We start from the raw sequence: 25,787 nt of genomic DNA on the forward strand, positions 1-25,787 counted from the left end.
CTTGGCAGTGAAAGCACAGAGTCCTAACCACTGGACCGCCAGGGAATTCCCACACAGTTGTTATAATTCATAATTATGCAAGAGAAGAGAAAGGATCATTCTCAGTGACCCAGCAAAATTCCCAGAGACGACTCATATGTCTAGCACGCATCACATTTCCATATAGCACATTAACAGAATGAGGGAAAAAATGATTATTTTAATAGAGGCAGGGAAAACAGTGGATAAAATTAAACAACTCATGATAAAAATTTCAGTAAACTAAAATTAGGAGACTCCTTTAGTCTGATAAAGATTATCTACGTAAAAGCTGCAGTTCAAATGATATTTAATAATCCTGAGATTCAGAATGAGACAATACTTGCTATTACCAATTCGATTAGGCTTTATATTGGAGGTTAAACTGGTACAATAAGAAAAGGAAATGAAAAGCATAAAGACTGAAAATCAAGAAATAAACCTTTCAAATTATTCACACAACAGGTCTGTACATGTATATGGGAAAAGTCTACAGATAAACTCAGAAATAATAAGTGAATTTAGATACAAGGTCAGTTTACAAAAATCAATTATATTTCTGTATACCTGTAATGATTAGGAAATTTAAATGTAAAAGATGATGCCATTTACAATAACATAAACCACGTCAAATACCTAGGAATAAATCATGTGAAAGATGCTGAGGGGCTCTACATAGAAAACTATAAAATATTATTTAGAGAAATAAAACCTACATAAGAGATTCATTACCACATTCGTGGACTGGATGACTCAACATTCCATTGGAGATGCAAATTCTTTACAAATTGACATAAGGATTTCATTAAATGCTAATCTAACCTGAGCCTCTGGGGGACAGAGATTGAAAAGTTGTTTCTAAAGTGTATCTGAAGGACTTCCCTGGCAGGCCAATGGTTGAGACTCCTTGCTTTCACTGCAGAGGGCGCGAGTTCAATCTCTGGTGAGGGAACTAAGATCCTGCAGGCCCCATGCATGGCCAGAAAGTTAAAAAATAAACAAAGTGTATTTGAAAGTGCAAATAGTCGAGAACAGCAATGCCTATCTATCTAGAAGAAGAATAAAATTGGAGCAAACTTTGTGAACGGGCATGTCATAAAAGAGGCCAATAAGCATATGAAAAGATGCTCAATCTCACTAGTCATCCGGGAAATGGAAAATGAAAGCATTATGAGATGCCATTCTAGACTTATCAGAATGGCTAATATTGAAAACACTGACAAAATCAAGTGCTGGTGAGAATGTGGAGTCACTGGGCCTCTTACAGACTGCAGGTGGGAATTTCAATTACTACAACTGCTTAAGAAAATGTATTTGGCAGTATCCCCTAAAAGAGCCAGCAACTCTTTCAAGTACAGAGTCAACAGAAATAGATATTTATGTGCACTAAAAAGCATGTATACAACAAAAGAGAAAATTTCAATCACAGCTCCCAAGTGGAAGTAATACTAATGTCCATAGAAAATGGATAAATTGTTCCATCCTCATACGAGAGAAGATGACACACTAATTTAAGTGAATAAACTACTGCTACACACAATAAGAAAGCTGAGCGCCGAAGAATTGATGCTTTTGAACTGTGGTGTTGGAGAAGACTCTTGAGAGTCCCTTGGACTGCAAGGAGATCCAACCAGTCCATTCTGAAGGAGATCAGCCCTGGGTGTTCTTTGGAAGGAATGATGCTAAAGCTGAAACTCCGGTACTTTGGCCACCTCATGTGAAGAGTTGACTCATTAGAAAAGACATGCTGGGAGAGATTGGGGACAGGAGGAGAAGGGGACGACAGAGGATGAGATGGCTGGATGGCATCACCGACTTGACGGACGTGAGTTTGAGTGAACTCCGGGAGTTGGTGATGGACAGGAAGGCCTGGCGTGCTGCGATTCATGGGGTCGCAAAGAGTCGGATGTGACTGAGCAGCTGAACTGACTTACTGACATGCAATAAGGAGGTAGCTTACATAATATTTCGTGAAAGGCGCTGGACTTAGCACCACGTACTGTATAGTGAATGATTCCATTTGTAATAGGTTCAAAACCAGGCAAACTAGCTTATGATATTGAAAGCCAGGATACTGTTTACAGTACTTGTAGGGAAGAGGTAGTGGAGAGTGATGGAGTAGGACTCTAAGACAGCGTCTAATTTTTGGTCTGGATGGGTTCACTTTCATCAAGCTTATGATTTGTGCACTTTTCTGTATGTTATTTCATTCCCTGGTGACTCAGATGGTAAAGACTCTGCAATGAGGAAGACCGGGTTCAATCCTTGGGTTGGGAAGGTCCCCTGGAGAAAGGAACGGCTACCCACTCCAGTATTCTGGCCTGGAGAATTCCACGGACTGTACACACAAAGAGTCGGACATGACTGAGCGACTTTCACTTCAAAAAGTGAATACTGTTTTTCTCTTGATTGTGAGGATTACATAGAAGAACTGATCTCAAGTAACTGGTGCGTAGTATATGACTACTCAATGTTAGTTAGTTCCTTTCCTTTCATCTGATTAATATTCCCCGTTCCTTAAGGTACAGCGCCCCAGTTGACTGATGTGTACTTCAACAGGTCAGTCAAGGGAATGCGGGACTGGTGAGTAAGCCAATTCATATTTGCAAATTCACTCAAGGAATGGCAGCCACCTGGCCTCAGTGTGTTTAGGAAATGTAAGGGTTCTGGGCAGGAGAGCTAGCAGTGGTGAAATGGAGAAGCATCCATTCACCGAGGTTCCAAGGCAGAGTGGCTGCAGGGCCATAGAAGCAGGAGCTGGAGCTGGAGCTGGGATTGCACTCAATGACACCGGAACCTTATGGTACTCTTACTTTCCCAGAAGTGCAGGTTCCCATGACCTTCTCTTCAGCCTTCTTGGGTCTGTCACCTCCTTCTTTTGTGTGGTTCTGCCAAAAGCCACTTTGGCAGTGATCTTTGAGGTTCTGAGGTCTGTGGGTTTCCCTCTTACAGCTGAAGTTCTAAACCCAAGCCACTGAAACATCAGGGTAATAGATTTCCTTGTGGTTCATAAAATCTTCCATAAAAGACTTCATGTTTTATGAAAGGTTTTAGTGCAAACAGCCACACCACTAGCCAAGGTTCTGGGATCCAATGTAGGTAAGTGAGTTCTGGGTCTTGGGGAGAAATAAAGTGAAAATCGCTCAGTCATGTCTCACTCCATGCAACCCCATGGACTATACAGTCCGTGGAATTCTCTAGGCCAGAATACTGGAGTGGGTAGCCTTTCCTTTCTCCAGGGGATCTTCCTGACCCAGGGATTGAACTCAGGTCTCCCACACTGCAGGGCAGATTCTCTACCAGCTGAGCCGCGAGGGAAGCCCAAGAATACTGGAGTGGGTAGACTATCCCTTCCCGACCCAGGAATCGAACCAGGGTCTCCTGTATTGCAGGTGGATTCTTTACGAATTGAGCTATCAGGGAAGCCCAATGGTAGAAACAGGCTCCTGAAATCATTTTACAGTGGGCTGTGTTCCAAATGATGGCCTGTGAGCTACTGTCTTTGAAGTCGTTGAAGATACCAGCATTGGATGTGGTGGGCAGGAGGAGATTTCTTCTCCCATTTACTCATGGCAGGAGTGAGGGCTAGAAAATGCATCTCTAGGGCAGAGACCATGTCAGGGAGCAAGGGGGTTGCTTAAAGGTGGGTTGAGGATGTTCCCTGGGGTCTGGGAAGGGCAAGTGTCAGGACATAGTTCAGGGATTATTGGGTTACTGCTGCTAGGAATTGGTTGTTGTTTAGTCACTGAGTCACGTCCCGACTCTTTTTGTGACTCTGTGGACTGTAGCCCACCTGGCTCCTCTGTCCATGGGATTTCCCAGGCAAGAATACTGGAGTGGATCACTACTTCCTTCTCCAGGGGATCTTCCCAACCCAGGGATTGAACCTGAGTCTCCTGCATTGGCAGGCAGAGAGCCAACTGGGAAGCCCCTACAGAGTTGGTAGCTGCTTTGTTTCTTTTAAAGTACCTGTGATACAAATCCCAGAACACCTACGCACCCACCCAAACAGCATAGTTCCCACGACATTCTGACTCCTTCCTTTTAGTCCCTCTTGAAAATCCACCGCCAAGCTTGGGGACTTCACCCCAGTGAAATTCTAAGTGTTGCCAGGTTTTCGTGTAAGATTCTTGCTGTGGTGTGGGTAGCTGTGATTCTTGCTGTGGTGTGGGTAGCTGTGATTGGTGGATGACTCATATAGCCATCCATGGTTACCAGTTACACTGAGGTTGTAACCCCATTTTTGCTTTCTGTACAACAAAGTTTTGTAAACACACTCTTAAAAAAAAGAAGCAACAGAGACCATGGGAAAGAACGAAGGGGCCCTGCTGTCGCCAGCAGGTGGCAGGGCAGGGCGTGTGCTGGCCAACACAAGGGGAACCCAGCCCCCAGTTTCTTGGGGATGGTGTGCGAGTTCCAGGTATCACACCAGTAGGGAAGGTCCGCAGCGCTTCCTGGGTAAGAAATGTTCATTTAAATGAAACATAAACTCTCAGACTCTTAAGAAACTTAAAAGAAGCACAAGTTTTATTATCTCCATGCATGTGGGAGACAGGAAAGAGCTTCTTCTCCTGGCTTGAAAAAGCAGATTTGTAAGTGCATATGCCTTCCGGGAAAAAGGTGTCAATTTAAATATTATCAGTGCTGTACGTCATTTAGTTAAAAGAAACCAATCAGACTTTTTAGCAGTTTGTGATTACTTTCATAAGAGACACCAACACTCTGAATTCCAGGAGTCTATACAACTCTCCTTTGTCAGAATAGCATTTAGAAAGACAGCTTTCTGAGTCATATCTGCTTTTTATGCAGCTCTTAAGGTATAGGAGGTCTTCCCTGGTGGCTCTTAAGGTATAGGAGGTCTTCCTTGGTGGCTCAGATGGTGAAGAATCCACCTGCAGTGCAGGAGACCTGGGTTCTGAGTTGGGAAGATCCCCTGGAGAAGGGAACAGCTACCCACTCCAGTATTCTGGCCTGGAGAATTTCATGGACAGAGGAGCCTGGCAGTCCATGGGGTCACACACGACTGAGTGACTTTCACTTTCACTCTAAGGGACAGGAAGATATCTGCTTATCTTGCTGAATTTTTGTTCTCCACCCAGTTCAGTAATTTTCCACTGTAGCTTCACTAATTACTTTGGAGAAAATGAATGTTAGACTCCAAAACTCAAAACTTCGAACATGCAGGGAGAGGTCAGGATGGGATCTTTATTATTATTTGACTGTAGATTCTGCAGTGTTTTATATTCACAGTAGTGCCAAGAATCTGGGACGACAAAACACAGATTGTACCAGAGGCCCAGGATATATGGGGGGAAAGTTCCAAAACAGGAGACAAACACATTGTCTTAATACTTTCCAGATAATTGGAAAGAATTTTTTATAAAATTAAAAGATCAAAGTTGCCCAAGCCCTTGGTACTGAAAGTCAAGCAGTTCTAGAAGGCTTATGATAGAATCAGTACTCTCCTGTCCCACCCCTCTTTCTGCTCCTAGAAGTGATCACTTTGATGTTTCTTTTGGATACACTTTTCTGTAGGTGCAGTTTTGGTTTCAAATGGATGTTATCTATTTACTTCCTGAAGATTTAGTTCAGTTACACTTCCTCCTGCCTTCCCCTCCCCACATCCTACCAGTGTGCCTTTATCACCATTCTGGGCTGGAACAATCTTCCGTGTGTACCTTATTCTGACTCTTTTCACAGCTGTGCTAGATGATATTCTGTGTGTACATTTCATTTCCTGTACAATTTTCTGCTTTGCTCAGAATTTATAATCATCTTACTTTTTGTCTGTTTAATTTTAGAATTATCTAATTTATCTCCAAATTCTCTGCCTCATACAGGGAAACTTTTTGTTGGTGCTGTTAATCAAATGCATCAAATATACTATCAATTAACATCAATTTCCTTCTTTTTTTTAACCTCAATTTCTATCCTTAGGACATATGTCCCCCGAGCCCTTTCCCCTGGGATCCTACCTGGGGCCTCTCTGGGCTCACTGCTGGGTTCTCCCTTCATGTACATCCTGTTTTTGTTTGTTTTGCTTTTCCCCGGGGCTATAACCTTATTTCCTTGATCAAGCTGCAGCAGAAGTATTGGGTGGTAACAAGGTCAGGGCAATGTTTCTGGCACCAAAGTTTCCCTGTAGGTGCTTTGAAAGTCTCTCCAATCCATTTAGTCTTAATTTTCTCGGTTTATACTTTGATGAAGCAAAATCTCTAATATTTTTAGGAAAAAAATTGCCTATCACCAAATTATTGTTTTTTCTTTAAGCCTGAAGGGATAAGAGATGGTGATATAGTCTGCTGGGGTGCTCTCACAAACAAGACTCAAGACCTACTATGCATGGAAGAGAGCTTTCAGTTTGAACACAGTTACTTTACCAATGAACTAACATAAAATCGATTTAAACTAAAGGTTGCAATACATGGGGAAAAACTTTAATGCTTTGAAGGCTAGATGTCTCAGATGGGACTTTTTCCCCCCTAGTAGTTCCACTACACTTTTTTTATTTGGCCATGTTGCACAGTTTGTGGGATCTTAGCTCCCCAACCAGGAAACTGAACCCAGGCTCTTGGCAGTGAAAGTGTGGAGTCCCAACCAGTGGCCCACCAGGGAAGTCCCTGTTGTTGTTTTCATGGGACTTTTTCTAAATAATCTTCAAGCACCCTTTAGTACGCAAGTCACAAATATGACTTTTCACAAAGGATGTTTCCATTAGACAAGTGTATGTGATTGTGAGAGTTTTGGTCTTCATTTACATATAGACTCTGAGAATCCACCCACCCCACCGTGATATCCTGACACCTGCTACCTTCTTCTGAACCAGCCTTGTCAAGGTCGCTGATAATGTACAGATTGCTCTATACAGCTCACCAATGTTAATATACTGCTGTGCTCCTTACCAGGCACTTGACACCCCACCTGGAAACACCTGCATCCCTGGGCTTCCCTGATATAACTCTCACAGTATCCTGTTTATTTTTAAAACTGTGTTAAAAGAAAAAAAAACTACATAAAAGTTTCCGTCTTAAAGGGTACAGTTCAGTAGTGTTAAGTTATTCAAGATTGTTGCAAATAGAGCGCAGCTTTTTCATTTTGCAGAACTGAAACTCTACCCATTAAGTAACTGTGACTCATTTCTCCTTTCCTCCCCAGCCCCTGGCAATCACTCTGCTCCTTTCTGTCTCTATGAATTTGAGTACTCCAGGTACGTTGTGTAAGCAGAATCATACAGCATTTGTCTTTTTATGACTGGCTTATTTCCCTTAGCATAATGTCAAGGTTCATCATGCTGGAGCACGTGCCGGGACTTTCTTCCTTTCTAAAGCTGAATAATATTCCATTGTATATATTTACCACATTTTGGTTATTCATTCGTCTGTTGATGGACATCTGGGTGTCCACTTCTAACTCCTGGGTTTTGTACACCGTGCTGCTATGAACATTAGTGTGCAAACACCTCTTCAAGATTCTGTTTTCAACTCTTATGGGTGTATACCCAGAAGTGGGATTGCTGGATCCCATGGTAGTTTTCACTTTTTGAGGAACTTGCATACTGATTTCTACAGGACTGTACCATTTTACATCATGAGAGATGCTGGGCTGGAGGAAGCACAAGCTGGAATCAAGATTGCCGGGAGAAATATCAATAACCTCAGATATGCACATGACACCACTCTTATGGCAGAAAGTGAAGAACTAAAGAGCCTCTTGATGAAAGTGAAAGAGGAGAGTGAAAAAGCTGGCTTAAAGCTCAACAGTTTCAGAAAACTAAGATCATGGCATCCGGTCCCATCACTTCATGGCAAATAAATGGGGAAATAGTGGAAACAGTGGCTGATTTTATTTTGGGGGGCTTCAAAATCACTGCAGATGGTGATTGCAGTCATGAAATTAAAAGACGCTTACTCCTTGGAAGGAAAGTTGTGACCAACCTAGACAGCATACTAAAAAGCAGAGACATTACTTTGCCAACAAAGATCTGACTAGTTAAGGCTATAGTTTTTCCAGTAGTCATATATGGATGTGAGAGTTGGACTATAAAGAAAGCTGAGCACCAAAGACTTGATGCTTTTTAACTGTGGTGCTGGAGAAGACTCTTGAGAATCCCTTGGACTGCAAGGAGATCCAACCAGTCCATCCTAAAGGAGATCAGTCCTGAGTGTTCATTGGAAGGACTGATGGCTGAAGCTGAAACTCCAATACTTTGGCCACCTGATGCGAAGAACTGACTCATTTGAAAAGACCCTGATGCTGGGAAAGATTGAGGGTAAAAGGAGAAGGGGATGACAGAGGATGAGATGATTGGATGGCATCACTGACTCAATGGACATGAGTTTGGGTAAACTCCAGGAGTTGGTGATGGACAGGGAGGCCTGGCGTGCTGTGGTTCATGCGGTCACAAAGAGTCGGACACGACTGAGCGACTGAACTGAACTGTTCCATTTTATGATCTCACAAACAGTGCAGTAGGGTTCCAATTTCTCCCCATCTTCACCAACACTTGTATTTATTTTTTTCTGATAGTATCTTTCTAACGAGTGTGAGAAAATACTGCCTTGTGGTTTTGATTTCCATTTCTCTGTTGCTCTGATGATTAGTGATATGGAACATCTTTTCATACATTTGTTGGCCATCTATTATCACCTCTGGAGAAACGTCCATTCAAGTCCTTTGACCACTTTTGAATCAGGTTATCTGATGTTTTCTGTTAAGTTGCAGACTGTCTCTATGTATTCTGGATATTAACCCCTTATCAGATATATGGTTTGCAAACATTTTCTCCCAGTCTGTAGGCTGTCCTTCCACTGTGGTGTCCCTTCATGCACAAGTTTTAGAGTTTGATGTTGGTCCCATTTGTCTGGTGTCGCTTTTGTGGCTGTCCTGTTCATTTTATTTCCTAAGTATGTCCCTGAGTGCTCGAGTCTCTTCTTCTCCCCTGCCTCTGGTCTAGTCTACATCACCGCCTCTCAACCAAACGCTGCAATGACCCTCCCCCCGTTCCTTTTAGTCTTCATTCCCCACACCTTCCCTCCACCCTGAGTTAATAATATGACACTTTAAGTGCAGACTGGAACATGTCTTTTTCTCACAGATCTTCATAATGGCATAACCCATTGCTTCAGAAGCCCTTTGGTCCAAAAGACAATGGATCTTAAGGGTAGAAAAATGCATCTTGAACAAATGAATTGTTTTTACATGTATGTTCTCTCTGAATACTGGTAGATCTTTGGTGACAGAATCGGGTTTGGCATATAGCAGTTATTCAGTAGATTTGCTGAATGAAGTGAAGGAGAAAACGGTTGCTGAGTGTTCCTAAGATTACTGTCGTTAGGCCAACAACTATTTACTAAATCACAATGTGCAGGGCTGTGTGCTGTCTTCTTTCAGCGATACAAAACTTCTCTTTCCTTAAAACTTACAATGCATTCATTTATTCACCAAATATTTATTGAGCACCTACTATGTGGCCATTACTATGGCAATGATGGGGATACAGTGCTGTACAATATACCTGACCTCATGGAGCTTTTGATTTAGTGGGGAAGACACCCATGAAAACAAGTTCATAATTATTTAATTAGAGTTCTTGTAAGGGTTATTAGTGAAAAGCACAGGAATCTATGAGAACATTTTATAGAGTGTCCTAAGAGAAGGGGACGACAGAAGATGAGATGGCTGGATGGCATCACTGACTCGATGGACGTGAGTCTGGGTGAACTCCGGGAGTTGGTGATGGACAGGGAGGCCTGGCGTGCTGCGATTCATGGGGTCGCAGAGAGTCGGACACGACTGAGCGACTGAACTGAACTGAACTGAAATCTAGAGTTAAGGATGAGTAATGTGGAGAGGGATAGGGTGGGGGAATCGGACATATACACTGCTAAGTATAGCAAAAGTATGTGACAAGTTCTGTTAGAACTTCAAGCAAAGCACTAATGAGCCTTAGAGAAAGGAGAATCATACTGACAGAGAAACGTATTCAAGATCCTAAACAACTCTTCTTCAGTGGTGAATCTCTGGGCATGGAGCAAAAGCGTGCAGCGCAGGCAGTAGGCCAGACAAACAAGAGAATGCATGTTTGCCCAATGCACTCTTCACACTTCTCCAAGCATCACTTGGGAGCTTCTCAGAAACGTAGACTCTCAGGCCCAATTCCAAAACCACTGAGTCAGGACTTGCAGGTCTAACAAGATCCCCAGGTGATTCAGGCAGATCTGACAGATACCAGAGTGAATGAAGTTGTCACATCAGAAGACTATAACACATTTGGCACCTCCACCAAGAGGAGGTTCTGTTGTGAAGCAGTGTGCCACCGAGTGCTTTTTTTTTTTTTTGATCTTTATCAGCTATAGCACACAAAGGAAGTGCATTTGCTAGGCAAAGTTAGTTTCTTTATCTTTATTTGTTTCATTATGTGCCTCACATGTATCTCATTTATTTTTTTTTTTTTGGGGGGGGGGCTTTCCGGTGCGAACCGGAAAGCCTGCTAGACAAATTCTAAAAGAACTGTAACACTTATCTCATTTATTTTTAAATGAATACACTTAATTTTTAGAGCTGTTTTAAATTCATAGCAAAACTGAGCAGAAAATACAGAGTATGTTGTGTCACCACACACAGAAACCTCTTCCCATTATAGGTTTTCTGCCCCACGGTGGTACATTTCTTACAATCCACGAACCTACACGGCCACATAGGCATCACTCAAGGTCCACAGATGACGTTAGGGTCCACTCTTGTAGCTGAACCGTCTGTGGGTCTCAACAAACATATAATGACATATATCCATCATTACAGTATTAGACAGAGTGGTTTTACTGCCCTAAAAATTCTCTGAGGTAGGTTCTTCATCTGTAACAGGTACAGCACATGCAGAAGTCACTGGTGGGTAAAGTCAGTTTTCATTTCAGAGAAAATTTCATACATTTTTTCAACTGGGGATGAGACGGACCCTGTTTTGAATAAAAGGAAGCAGGTGAGCTCAGAGGAAAGAGGGCCAAGGAAGGGAGAATCTATTTCAAACTCGGCTACTTGTGCTACCTTATAAGCCCGGTCCTTTTTGTTCATCAACTTTCAACCATTGCTCTTTCAAATCTGATATTACCTTGGAATTATTTTCTTCTCCTTGAAGCAGTTCAGAAGTCAAAGTTTCACTCACCTTCAATCCAGTTATACAATGAATCAAGTTCATTTGCTTTGGCTTTTTGAAACTCATTTTTAAAATGAGTACTTTGTAAAGTGAATTTCTGACTGTATTTCTTCACACTTACAAGTGTGAAGTATTTTTGTGTGTGTGTGAGCATTCATTATGTATTATATATTTTAGCTGAGTTTTAATTTTCAGCTTTTTTTCAAAAGTTCTTCAAGTTTAAGTCTTAATTCAAGGTACAAGGAGCACTAACATGCACATGTCCCTACCACATTCCCTGTGTTCATGGATAGTTCATTCAATCTCCTGACTCTGAGAGGTAGGTCTGTATTGTCTATGCTGAAGAGAGTGAAGCTCAAAGAAGTCAAATAACTTTCCCATCACTTCCAAGGGCCAGAAATAGTCTGACTCCAAGGACCACAGTCTTTCCACTGCAGCAAACTGTTTAGTGCTTACAGATCCCATTTTAAGGAGTTCCTACAAACCAGTAAGTTATGTATTTGCTGAAGATGCTATCTGCTATATAACGTGTGTCTTTCTTTCCCTTGCAAAGGAATTTTCCTTACAAAGGAACTGCTTGTGTGGTGGACAACCAACCAGCCCCCAATGCTACCTAGCTATCCTAGGGAAGAATTATGAGGGTTTGTAACAAAGCAGATTTAAGAAGAATACAAACGATACCCAACTGGAGGACTCAAAAAGGAAACTGCAATATACAAAAAGTGTTAGTTGCTCAATCGTGTCTGACTGTTTGTGACCCCATGGACTGTAGCCCACAGGCTCCAAAAGTTCATGGAATTTTCCAGGCAAGAATACTGGAGTGGGTAGCCATTTCTTTCTTCAGGCGATCTTCCTGACCCTGGGATTAAACCCAGCCTCCTGCATTGCAAGCGATTCTTTACTATCTGAGCCACCAAGGAAGCCCGAAACATACAGTGTTTATGTTAATAGTATTCTGAACCAATTTTTCACTAAAACCTTCTACTGTAACAAAGTATTAAAATTTGTTTACAAAGTTCCCACTGCTGCTGAATCTAATCAGTTCAACTGCTTTTAAAGTTAACATGAGGAAAATGAGCTCTCACAATGCCCAAAGGTCATCACGTTTATACCTTAATACTAAGTCATCCAAAACTCTTGGGAATATATACTTGACAACTCATTCATACAACAGTAAAAGGCATTTTTTCCTCACTAAAAAAAAAATCCATAAATTGATGTTATAGTCCTGACTTGGAAGCATCTTTACACTTAAACATGAAAAAATACAATGGGTATAAAATAATGTTTTCATACAGAACTGTGTTTGTATGTGTGTTTTCAGAAAATTAACTGATACATCACTATCTCTCCTAAAATGTGTGTTTCCAAGATTTTGTGAGAGGTAGAAGGAGTTTTCATCGTTCACATTTCACCTAAGAATTTGATTTCCCAATTATTTTGCTAGTAGAAAATGACAGATACTTTAAAATTAGAGAATGACCTGAAAATTCATTAAAAGAGCAAAATAAACACTTAAAACTGTCAACTGAAATTGAAGAAGATAATGAAAGTAACATTCCTCCTTAGGTTATGAGAAATGTGCTATATTAGTCACTTGTCTAATTAATAATAATTAGTAATTATTTCAGTAATTAATAATAACAATAATACAACCACCATGGCAACTTTAATAACAATACACTGTAGCTATCATCTACTGGGTACCTACTGTGTGCAAGGTGCTTAGACCCATTATCTCTTTTCAGTTCTACCACAGCCCTATGAAGGAAGCATCTCTAGATAAGCAACACAAGGGGCTTAAAGAGAGATTAGCTTGCCCACGTCCTGTCCATGTGCAACTCCAGCTTAGTCTGGCTCAAGCCTATACTCATAAGCACAGCTACCTTGTCTTTTTTAGTTAGCCTTAAAACAGGCTTTTTTGAAAACTTTCAAAAGGAAAAATGTGTACTGTGGGCAATCTGTTTACATCAGTGACTCCCAGTAGGCTACGTGTTCGTGGTTCTGGGCAGGTTCCTCTCTTGAATCTGGGCTGGGTTCAAGACTGGCTTTAAGCAACATGAGATAGAAATGATGCTCTGTCAGGTCTGGGCCTCAGTCTTAAGAAGTCTGGCAGCTTCTGCTTTTGTGCTCTTGAGAGATCTGAATTGTCACATAACAAGGATGGCTACCCACCTGCAGAGCCCCCATGGAGCAAGAAAAAGGCCCAGCCAAGCCAGTGCTCCCACTGCTTCTTGCCCCGACCCAGGACTTCCATGGCACCAACAGTGTGAGTGCAAAGCTCTGTCTTGGATGCTCCAGCCCAGGCCGCTTTCCACCTCCTTTAAAATATGTGCCTTCATAACTTTGGGGTAACAATGGAGAGCAGCAGCAGAACCGCCCAGCTGAGGCCCACTCAACTGACAGAATTCCAAGCAGACAGACTGGTTCTAATTTAATCCACTAATTTTGAGGGTGCTTTGTTACATAACAGTAACTGAAATAAAAATTCACACCTGGAACTGAGGTACTGATGGAACAAAAAATCGAGAACGTGAGTCCCTGGCTTTGAGTCCAGATGAGGCTTAAAGCTGTCAAAATGATTTCCTGGCGGTCACAGAACCAGGAAAAGGCCGAGTTAGGACTTGAATCTAGGTCTCTCTCTCTTCTCATAACACTTCATTATCTTAAGCCAAAAGACCACTTCTCCCCGGTGCTGAGCAAAAGCAATTGTAGTCCTCAGTGTCGGTGTCACACAGGATTCACTTCAGCATTTACTTTTTTTTCTTTACTTGCATAATGCTACACTTTCCTCAAGGAAATCATATGATTCCTGAAGACAGGAAGTGGTTCTTTCTGTCTTTTGTATTTCACATAGTAGGTAGAAAACCTGGAAACTAACACAACATTGTAAATCAATTACACTTAAATAAAAATTTTTAGGAAAAAAAAAATAAAAGAGACCTAGGGGTCAAAAAAAAGAAGAAAATATGGGGCACCAAACCGTCCCCAGCCCCTATGCATTTTGCATCAGCTGCATAAGGCTGTTCACCACTCTCCATGTAGTTAGGGATCTCTGAACCTATGAAGAGTGTTCTTAGTGTCTCTGATTCTGTGCTCTCTTTGTTCACCTAAGAATTCCTCACCCTTCAAGGCTTGCCATGCCCTCCTTCAAGGGATCTTCCCAACCAGGAATCAAACCCAGGTCTCCTGCATTTCAGGCGAATTCTTTACCAGCTTATCTACCAGGGAAGCCCCAGAATACCGGAGTGTGTAGCCTATCCCATCTCCAGGGGATCTTCTCCACCCAGGGATCGAACTGGGGTCTCCTGCATTGCAGGCGAATTCTTTACCAGCTGAGTTACCAGGGAAGCCCCGTTTTCTAGATTATTTTAAAGCAAATCCTAGGCAGTATATCATTTTACTTATATACATGACAGCAAATATCTTCACCAGATAAGACTGTCACAAGTTTTGCTTTGTTACTTTTTTTTTTTCAAAAAATCACAATCCAAATAAGGTCCACACATTGCATTTAGTTGATAGGTGACTTCAGTTCAGTTCAGTTCAGTCACTCAGTCGTGTCCAACTCTGCAACCCCATGAATTGCAGCATGCCAGGCCTGCCTGTCCATCACCAACTCCCAGAGTTCACTCAAACTCATGTCCATCGAGTTGGTGATGCCATCCAGCCATCTCATCCTCTGTCGTCCCCTTCTCCTCCTGCCCCCAATCCCTCCCAGCATCAGAGTCTTTTCCAATGAGGCAACTCTTCACATGACTTAAGTCTCTCTTAATCTATAGCTTGAATCCTCCCTTTTCCCCCCAGTTACTTGCCTGTTGAATTTCCTACATTCATGATCCAGTTGATTGCCTCCTCTTGGTACTGTTTAATTTCTTCCTTGACTCCTGTGTTTCACCTAACCCGGCAATTAGACCTATAGGACCGAATACTCTTAGGTTCACTGATGCGTTTGTCTGTTGAGGGGGAGGCTGTTTGCCAGAATACCTCCTAGGCAGTGCTGCACAGTTGCATGTACATGATGCCTCATAATCACCTCTGATTGGTGAGTTGACTGAGATGCTGTCATTCTGATTCATCTATTATAAAGTTTCCCATCAACATTTCACCTAGTGAAGTGGTTGGTCCTCAGCCTTGGCTGCATATTTGAAATCATCCGGGGACCTTTACAGTCAACTCAGAGGTTCTTATTTACTTGGTCTGGAGTGCAGCCTACACAGTGAGACTTTTTATGTTTTTAGTATTTATTTGGCTGTGCTGGGTCTTAGTTGCGGCACTCGGGATCTTTGCTGTTGGTTGGAGGATCTAGTTCCCTGATCAGGGATTGAACCCAGGTCCCTTGCATTGGGAATGTGGAGTCTTAGTCCCTGAACCATCAGGGAAGTCCCCACACTGAGATTTTTAAACAGTTTTCCTGGGCAGTCAAGGTATAGAACCACTATCCTTGTAGTTACAGCATTCACTGGTGATTGTTACCTAGATCCATCATTTCATTAAAATATGCCCTTGGGATATCCTACTATTTGTGACAATATGGATGAAACTTCAGGGCATTATGGTAGGTGAGGTGTGTCAGACAGAGGTAGACAAATACTGCAAGATATTACTGATATGTGGACTCTAAAAAGCTAAAGTCATAAAACAGAGACAAGAATAGTGGTTACCAGGGATGGGGAGGTGGGGGCAAAGACAGTATCTTTCTAAAATACTATCAAAAATGACATTAATCCCATGTTTTAATGAAAACTTATATATTTCCAACAAAAATTTTAGTGAGAAGAGTGACTTTCTTTCATAATTCTCCAAAGCCCTGATATCTGGTTTAAGAGAAGATAGCTAGATTTTTGTATCTGCTTCTGTATTATGTCTGTTAAATATCAAATATCATGAAACCCCTGGAAAACTTCATTGTATATTTGTGAAAAAATGAGAGTGACGAGGTAAATAATGTCTTGGTATGAAAACGAAATTAGTTTTGACCTAATGGCTCCTCTGAAAAGGTCTTGGTTCCTGAGACAACATCATGAGAACTGTTTTTAAATGTCCTATTTCTCTCATAAGATACTGTGGAATCATTGTGATCCTTTGCTGAACGGGAGAACGTGTCAGTTAATGACAATGGTACCATAGTCTGAATCACAATTTTAGCTTCCAATGGCTTCTATATCAAATTACCACAAACTTATAGGCTTAAAGCAATGTAAATTTATTACCATACAGTTCTCGGGATGAGGAGTCCAAAATGGGTCTCACTAGCTAAAATCAAGATGTCAGTAGGACAGCATTCCTTTCTGGAGGCTTTAGGGGAGATTACACTTCTGGCTCTTCCAGCTTCTAGGTTGCCAGTATTCCCTTGTTGTGGCCACGTTCCGGGAAACAAACTCACTCAGAAGGACAATGCAGATAGTGGAGTGCAGTTTATTAAACCAGAGGGCCCAAGGCAGAGTCTTCTCTTAGCCAAGGACTCCAACCAGTTTTTGTGAAAACCTTGTATACCCTAAGTGTTCATCTTCGAACCCACCTCCCCAAATTCTCTGAAACTAGTCTGAACAAAGGAAAAGAAAGATACAATCAAAGTTAACCTGTGATTCATATGCCTTAAACTCGTGATTGTATGCCTTAAGCCTAGGTAGTTAACAGTGGACAATTATCAATAGGACTGTGGTCATACCCCAATAAGCATAATAGAATGTATGATTCTATTCAGTTACACAGATAATTAGGGTATTCTTTTAGGTGATGGAGAGCCCTGGGGCTCTTCCTTCCGGGGGCCTGGTTTTCCAGTTGGTATGTCGTTTCCATTGATACTTTCCATTGATACTGGGCATATAGCTCGAAGTCCACAGACTTTGCCCCTCACAGACTGAAATGGAATCAGTTTCTATTTCCCCGACCAAGGTAGGTGTAGCTTGGCCACCTTCCAATACAGGAAGGTCAGGCAGAAGATCAAGCCTGTTCTATTTCCTCCTTCACCCTAGCTTGTGATCCCTTCGTCTTCAAAACTAGCAATGGATGGTCAACTGTTCCATCACTCTGGATGTGGTACACAGCATCATGGCCTAAATCTCACCAAACCAAGCCTTGTAGTGTCCGGTTCATTACACATAGCCCGCAAAGCCCTGTGCCCGCCTCCCCCCATCAAATGGCTAACTAGAGCTCTGGTGTGTTCTGTCTGCAGAGGCTAGGCTTCAGTGATTCCATTTCCTTCTGCACATGACTGTCAGAAGGAAATTCTTGAGGACTAGTAAGGTAGGGAGGAGATGCTTGACAGAGGGACTTTTGTGGTAGCTCCTCCCAGTTCCCAGACCCATAGTGGGTCTCCAGAGGGTGGAGCTGCTAGAAGGACTTGGGGCTGTGGCTAATGTTTGCCTGACCTTCCTGTATTGGAATGTGGTGAAGCTACGCCTACCTTGGTTGGGGAAATAGAAACTGATTCCATTTCAGTCTGTGACGGGCAAAGATGAGAGTTCTTGTGGCCAGAGGAAGCAGGAAAGATAAGCCACTAAGCCTGACAGCTTCCTGTGTCAAAAGTGTTCATTTAAATGTCCCAACTCTTCAAGTCTTTTGTTTAAATAGGAAAATGAGCAATTACAAATTTTAAGCCATTCTTACAAGTGGACAAAGAGTGAAATAAGATGATCCACTTGTGTCCTGATTATGAAACCTCAAGGTGTGTATGTCTACCAGGAAACAGAAACCAATCTCAGTATTCTTTTCTTGGCAACAGGACGTTAAGTAAACAATGGCTCATAGTTACAGTATCTCTCAAGGTTAATACACAGTTCCCAGGTCAGAGTAACAACCTCTGAAGACCAGGTGTCTTGAAGGATTCCTTTGCTAGAAAAGAAATCTGTAAGAGCAGTTTTATGAAATGGAACACTTTCTGTTTTAATGCACCTGTAAGGGAGGAAAGAGCATTTTCTGCTATTTTGTTGAGGTAATTTTCAGTAGTAGATGTGCCTGCAGTTTTCTACACCAAGCACCTGATTTCCACTGAGAAAGGACTTGGCAGGTGTGAGCAGTGTAACTTTACAATATACAAAACAAAGGATAGGGTGGGCTGGTGATTGTTCTCAAATGAATCTGGGGGCAAAGGCCTCCATCTGGAGTATGCAGAATTTCAGAGTCTATACCACTAATTCTATCAGAGATATAGTTCCTATGGGAAGAAACTTAGCAATAGCAGGCACATAAACAGCCTACTGATTTGTGAACCAATTATATTACAGTAAGGCCCCTACTTTCTGGCTGGATCCGTTGGGATGGCATCATTGATGCAATGGACATGAACTTGGGCAAACTTCAGGAGACAGTGAGGGACAGGGAAGCCTGGCGTGCTGCAGCCCATGGGGTCGCAGAGTCAGACACGACCAGGTGACTGAACAACAGAGGCCCCTATACATAAATCTTCAAGTTTCAGACTTTCAAAGATGTAAATGTATATTCGCATGTTTAAGCTGGTTCACGTGTCTGGCGTATGTTTGTCATATGTGTTGTCAGCTACAAATTGGCATTTACCAAGGGCATTGCCAATGACAAGGGGTTTGCCATCTGCCACTACGGAGTGAGCCCCATGCCGCTATAGCTGTTGACTTTCAACAACCCCTGTGAGAGTTCAGGGTGGAGTGAGGCACTCTGTGCTCCAGGGAATCTGATGAGACAGGTCTTTAGATAGTCAATGTTTCTAGAAACAGATTTCATGATCTCAATCCTTGCATCTCCTCATATCTAGAGAAGCACTAAATCCCTTCATGGTGACATCAGACCCTCATGACTAACAGAAAACCTTTTGTAAATTGAGTGCTTCATGGTATTGAACTCCCCTTTCACCAAAACCTTATATATGGACTTTCCCCCACTGCCGCTTTGGAGCAGTCTCTCAGAGCTGAGATGCTGCCTCCTGGGCTGCAGTCCTCATTTTCCTCCGAATAAAACTTAACCCACAACTCTGTTGGACTTAGAAATTGGACTTGAGAAACAGAAATCTTTCATATGCAGTGGACTTTCTGTATGATAAAATATTTTTACTTATTTTCTCAAAATCATTCATGTATGTAGTTTTTAATAGAGTTATTTGGGTATTTTGACAAATAACAAACTGCACATATTTAAATATTTATTTATTTATTTGGCTGTGCTGGGTCTTAGTAGTGGCATGGGGGATCTATAGTTGTGGCATGGAAACTCTTATTTGCAGTATGTGGGATCTATTTCCCTGACCAGGGATTGAGCCTGGATGCCTGCTTTGGGAGCTTAGAGTCTTAGTCACAGGACCACCAGGGAAGTCTCCTGTATATATTTAACATGTAAAATTATATAAATTTTCACATATGAAACCATCACTGCAATCAAGATATCGAACATACATACCATCTTTTTTGCAATCTCTCTCTTCCACTTTTCCACACTCTGCTACCATCTGCAAGAAACAATTGATTTGCTACCTGTCACTACAGAAGAGTTTGCATTTTCTAGACTTTTATACAATGGAATCAAATACGCACTCCTTTTTTGTCTGGCGTCTTTCACTCAGAATAATTATTCTGAGAATCATTCATGTTGTGGGTACCAATAGTTCTTTCCTTTTTTATAGGGAGCAATAATTCATCATATGGATAACTAAAACTTGTTTCTCTTGTTGGGCATTTGGGTTTTCCAGTTTATGACTGTTACAAATGAAAGTGCTATTGAAGGAGGAAATAGACAGAACAGGCTCCATCTTGAAAGCAGGACTCCATCTTGGGCTGGACTGTGGACTTTGAGCTAGATGCCCAGTACTTATGGAAACAACATACCAACTGGAAAACCAGACCCCGCCTCCGCCCATGAAGGAGCCTCAGGACTTTTACCTAGACTCTCCGTCGCCTAAAATAATATGCTAATTATCTCTGTAAACAGAACAGAGTCATAAATTCCGTTATGCTTATCAGGATATGACCACAGGCCTATTGAGAAATGTCCACTGTTTTACTATCTAGGGTTATGACACATGAATCAGGGGTTAACTTTGATCGTATCTCTCCTTTGCCTTGTCCAGACTAGTTTCAAGGAATTTGGGGAGGAGGGTTTGGGCACGTACACTTAGAGTATATAAGGTTTTCACAAAAACTGGTCGGGGTCCTTGGCTAAGAGGAGACTCTGCCTTGGGCCCGCCGGTGTAATAAACTGCACTCCACTATCTGCATTGCCCTTCTGAGTGAGTTTGTTTCCCGGAACACGTGGCTACAACAATACAAGAGTTCCCTTTCCTCCATATCCTTGCAGACACCTGGTATGGTTAAATCATTTTCACCATTCCAATGGGTGGGTAGTTTTAATTGGTATTTCCCTAATGACTAATGATGTTATCTCATTATAGTTTTTAAAAGATATTTATTTAATTAATTAATTTTTGACTGTACCACACAGCTTGTGGGATCTTTAGTTCCCTGACCAGGGATCAAACCTAAGCGCCCTGAAGTGGCAGTGTGGAGCCCTAACCACTGGACTGCCAGAGAATTCCCTCTTTTATCCATTTTTAAATTGTTTTCCTGTTATTGCCTTTCAAGAGTAAGTTGAGATACAAGTTCTTTATCATATAATCAATTACACATAGTTTCTTCTGGCCAAGGGCTCATATTGTAATTCTCTTAAGAGTGTCTTTCACTGTTAAGGAGGCATTTTTAAAGTCCAATAAATCAATTTTTTTTCTTTTATGTATTATGCATTTAGTGTCAGCTCTAAGAATTGTTTGCTGAACCCAAGGTAAAAATTCTCTGTTTTCCTCCGGAAGTTCAGAAGTTGAGAGATTGAATATACAAATGGATACTGGCCAAACCGTACATCAAAACAGACCTCTGATCATAGCCTTTAGTTGTGACTCAAACCTGATTCATAACTCTGACCTCCCAACCTAACCACAACCCCCTGCAGCAACTAGTCAACAGTAGTCAGAACTTGATCAACAGCTGCGAAATTACTTCCTCCAGTTTCAACTCTGGCCCAACCAAACAAAGCTAAATGAGGTCTCCAAACCAGTGATATGAGATAATCCACTTCCAGTAAGCCCACTTCTAGCTTCCCTAAGTGAAAGTCGCTCAGTCATGTCTGACTCTTTGCAACCCCATGGACTGCCAGAATACTGGAGTGGGTAGATAGCCTTTCCCTCCTCCAGGGGAATCTTCCCAACCCAGGGATCAAATCCAGGTCTCCCGCATTGCAGGTGGACTCTTTACCAGCTGAGCCACAGTGCAGCTTCCTTAGAACAACCTCAAATCAGGTCATCCCTGAGTGTTTCTCTGTCTTTTCACCATAAAGCTTCCGAGTTTCTGCCATCTCAAACAAATGAGGGTGGCCGAGTGCCTTAATATACTGAGCTCTGAGTAAACAGAGCTCTACCTGTTATCATTTGGGCAGTCTTCATTTATTTCCACATGATTTTAGGCTTTACATTTAGGTTTATGAAACATTTTAAGTACACTTCTGTAAATGGTGTGAAGACTACGAATTGAAGTTCTTTTCTTTTGTATGTAGATATCCAGTGGTTCCAGTCCTATTTGCTGGGACAACTGGATTGCATTTAGGAAATGATGAAACACACCTCAACCTACCAGACTGGTTGTTCCCAACAAATAGTCAATAATTTGTTAGTTCCAAACAAACTAAATGTGTGTGTGTATACGATATATTTTTATTACGTAAAATATAATATACTAAACTATAGAATCGGAGAAGGCAATGGCACCCCACTCCAGTACTCTTGCCTGGAAAATCCCATGGATGGAGGAGCCTGGTGGGCTGCAGTCCATGGGGTCGCTAAGAGTCGGACAAGACTCAGCAACTTCACTTTCACTTTTCACTTTCCTGCGTTGGAGAAGGCAAAAAAAGTATAGAATATACTTTTTTCCCTCACAAGATAGGAACTGCTTGGACCAGAGAAATCTAAAGAATTTGTTCCATTGCAACAAAGATAAGTAACAAACTCAATCAGATTTGCTCTTTTCAAAACTTGGGCTAAAAAATAATCTGAGATTGCCCAGGTCTAAGTGAGAGAGGAAAGACAAAGCACCAAGAAAAGCCATACGCATCAGCGCACCCTAGAAATACCCTGACCCTGAAAGCTTTCCAGGTCCAAGGAGAACATTGCAGAAACTGTTATCAAAATCACAGCAGAAAAATCACCTCTTGACCATTTCTCTGGTGGCAATGGGCTCATGTCAGACTTGGCTTCTCCACCTGTCCTGCACACTTAATTCCTGTGTGAATCTGGGTTCAAGTTCTGTGGGAACAGACGAAGTGAACCAACTTCAAAAGAATAGCCTCAAAATAGTAATTTGCTTCCCTGTGCTTGTCCTGTTCTAATGGTGTGTCTTCCTGTATTTTAGGAGAACATTTCAGGGTAAGACCAGCACAAATGTTGAGAAGATGAGTCTCAAGACTGATCTGAAAATGAGTTTGCTGTGTATGTTTAAAACGCAGGAAAAGTCACCCCTAGGAATGAGCACAGGAGTGGAACGAACCCTCAACTGCGGAAGAAAGCAGAAAGAAAGCATCGTGCATGCAACATCTGCCTGCCGAACTCTGGAGGGGGAGTGACCAAGGCTGAGACTGAGAACAAAGTCTACGATTATGAAAGCCATGGAGTATGACTGTATCTGCCTTCAACTTTCAAAAGGCTGTTCAGATGAGTTGCACCCGGGAGATGTCTTTCTGATTTCTGTGAAATCATGGAACATCAGAGGCCTTGGTTACAGGACTAGCTACCTGTGCCCCTCATTGAACCACAGACAGAGAATGTCTACTGTCGTCATGAATTCTCAGGAAGCACTGGCATTCCTCAAAGGCGGGATTCAGACTCTTGCACATGTTCCAAGGTGTTAAGTCCATAGAAAGCTCAGGTTCATGTACAAAATCAAGGTAACACAGAGGCTTCAGCCGCTGCTTTATTTGCTAGTGCTCACCACCTTCAGCACCTGGAAAAGCTCAACCTTACGTAAAGTCCACACAGGTTGAATTTAAGATGTTCTCAACAAAGGAGTCCCAATGCTTTACTGAGTGTCTCCTCAGGTGTTTCTGCGTTTATAAACACTGAGGGAGGGTACATATTTTTTGGTGTGCACGATAAGACCCATCAAGTCACTGTCACTGGAAGTGAAAAAAGAAACTAGATCTTACCGCCATGAGTGCTTCTATTGATCACTGTATTAGGAAGTTGCCAGTCCATCATTTCTGAACCCAGAGGTGTGAGATGCACTATGCCATCACATTCCTTGAAGTGCATGATCGGGGGCCCTCCGTGGATATGTCTGTGCAGTCGAGGTGGAATGATTCTGCTGTGCAGTGTTTGTGCCCAGTTCCAGGCAGGTGAAAGGACTACTGTGTGAGACAGCTGGCCACAAAGAACAGGCAGCACGGATTGGGTGAGAAGCCTGAGGTCAGGGAACAAAATCAAGTGATGTTCATGTGTGCTGAGGTGGGAGGAGGTGGGGAAGGAGGAAAGGGAGGTTATTGTTTTAGTATCTGGGGAAACAGAAGTACCTTCTGATTTGCAGATGCCTGATTTATTAATTCCTCTAGACACAGCAGGTGGGTCATTGCCCTTCTTTCCCTCTGCCTATCTTGAATATCCTGCATCCCAGAAATGGATGCCCTGGCTTAGCAGACCTACCAGATGCTGGTACAGAAGGCTGTTTGATTTAACAGTTTGTTATCTTCACACCCTTTCTAGTGCTCACATTCAAGTCTCTTGTTTCCCTTTCTGATTATGAATTCACACTAACTTATTCAGGAAATTCCTTTTTCACACGTGCATATGGGTCCTCTCTAATTTACTGCCACCTTCCCCTGCCTCCCCATTCTTATAATGGTTCCCTAATGAGGTCTTCTTTCTCACAGCCCCACTTAAGTTTTTGAACCAATATACAATCAAACCTCACTTTCCTCACTTTTCCTTTCAAAAGTCATGACTTTTGATGTTCAAAGAGGTGATATGCATGCACATTGGAAAAGGAAATCCTGAGATAAAATCAGACAAAAGAAAGTCAATGGTAAACTCTTTAAAAGTTCAGAAAAATAAATTCCATTTCAGGGTCTTCTTAGAAATGTATATTCATTTACCTTCACTTCTAGTCATATTTTAAATATATATTTAGAAATATGCCAACATGTACACATAGATTAACTGTTCTCAATGGTCCCAAACAGAAAACAACCAAATTATCTATTGTTACAACAGTGGATATATATAGTATACTCGCATGATGGAATATTATTCAGCAATGAACATGAAATAGGTCTAGAGTAGGATAATTAACGGAGAAGGCAATGGCACCCCACTCCAATACTCTTGCCTGGAAAATCCCATGGACAGAGGAGCCTGGAAGGCTGCAGTCCCTGGGGTCGCTAAAGGTTGAACACGACTGAGCGACTTCACTTTCACTTTTCACTTTCATGCGTTGGAGGAGGAAATGGCAACCCACTCCAGTGTTCTTGCCTGGAGAATCCCAGGGATGGGGGAGCCTGGTGGGCTGCCGTTTATGGGGTCGCACAGAGTCAGACACGACTGAAGTGACTTAGCAGCAGTAATAGGATAATTAAATTGTTTTGAAATACCACTAGAGGATTAAAGAAAGAGAGGGAATTTTAAGGGGGTCTGGGAGACTATTCTAAGGTAATGACCACTCAAGAAAAGAATCCAGTCACCTAGCAACAATCTAGTCTACCAGGTCCATCTAAGCACGAGGCACACTCAAGCCACAAGACCTCACAGTTAAAACGCAAGACAACAGAATGGGGTCTGAATCTTGTTCCATGAAGTCAGAGATGCTGAAGAGCAGCATTTTGCATGTAGCTGAGACAGGAATATAGATGAAAGGAGAAAGAACCCAGGTGAAAGGGGACTTTATACTGAAACCTGAGATGGATTATCATATTCTAGAATATGCTACCACCCTTTGGCTAATATATATGATCTGAATAGCACCCTGACAGTCTTGGTTATATCATACAGGGATCGAGGAGAAATTAACTATATAAGCCTGCAACGAGGGCGGGGTAGGCATGCAGTTGTTAGTGCTCAACCCTTAGCCAGAGGTCCCACTCCACTAGCAGTCAGCCTCACAGTGGTCCTGGCAGCAGAGAGTATGGTGAGAGGTGGATCACAGCCTTCTCCCCAGGGCCCGCCACGCCCTCCAGCCTCAGGACTAGAAGGTGAGTGGGGGGTCCCAGGGACACGGTGAGAGCTGTATCTTGCAGAGCTCCAGAGCCCTCACCAGGGCCACCCACTAGCCAGGCCCAGGCCCTGGCGAAAAGACCCAGACCAGGTACTTGATGAATACTCCCAGGCAGGGTAACTGGCCTGCACAGGCAGTCCTCCTCTTAGCCAGGGCCTGGGCCTGGGAAAGTGAAAGCCGAGTCTTGGGACCTTGCCCTTTCTTGTCAGAACAGAGAATAACATTTGTTTTGGTGGAGGTCTATAAGGACACTGTGATCTGACCATGACCTGGTACTGAGAAGTTTGCAATAACTAACCACACCCCTCCCCTCACCTTTCCTATAAAAGGGCTTTGCTGAAAGCTTTCTGGGAGTTCAGGGTTTTTAAGGCATGAGCCACCCATCTCCTTGCATGGCCCTGCAATAA

At 42.4% G+C, this 25,787-nt stretch overlaps 1 non-coding gene and 1 pseudogene across 1 annotated transcript; one reads left to right on the forward strand and one right to left on the reverse strand.

Annotated features, from left to right (window-relative positions):
- Window positions 1-10,476: 10,476 nt before the first annotated feature.
- Window positions 10,477-10,538, reverse strand: LOC138983983 (U7 small nuclear RNA). The gene has a single exon (XR_011461345.1). It is a non-coding gene; the product is annotated as a U7 small nuclear RNA (small nuclear RNA).
- Window positions 10,539-15,703: 5,165 nt separating this feature from the next.
- Window positions 15,704-23,572, forward strand: LOC138983948 (schlafen family member 5-like; annotated as a pseudogene).
- Window positions 23,573-25,787: the final 2,215 nt, after the last annotated feature.

Source organism: Bos mutus, chromosome 19 (genome assembly GCF_027580195.1).
Source record: "Bos mutus isolate GX-2022 chromosome 19, NWIPB_WYAK_1.1, whole genome shotgun sequence".
Lineage (NCBI taxonomy): Eukaryota > Metazoa > Chordata > Mammalia > Artiodactyla > Bovidae > Bos > Bos mutus.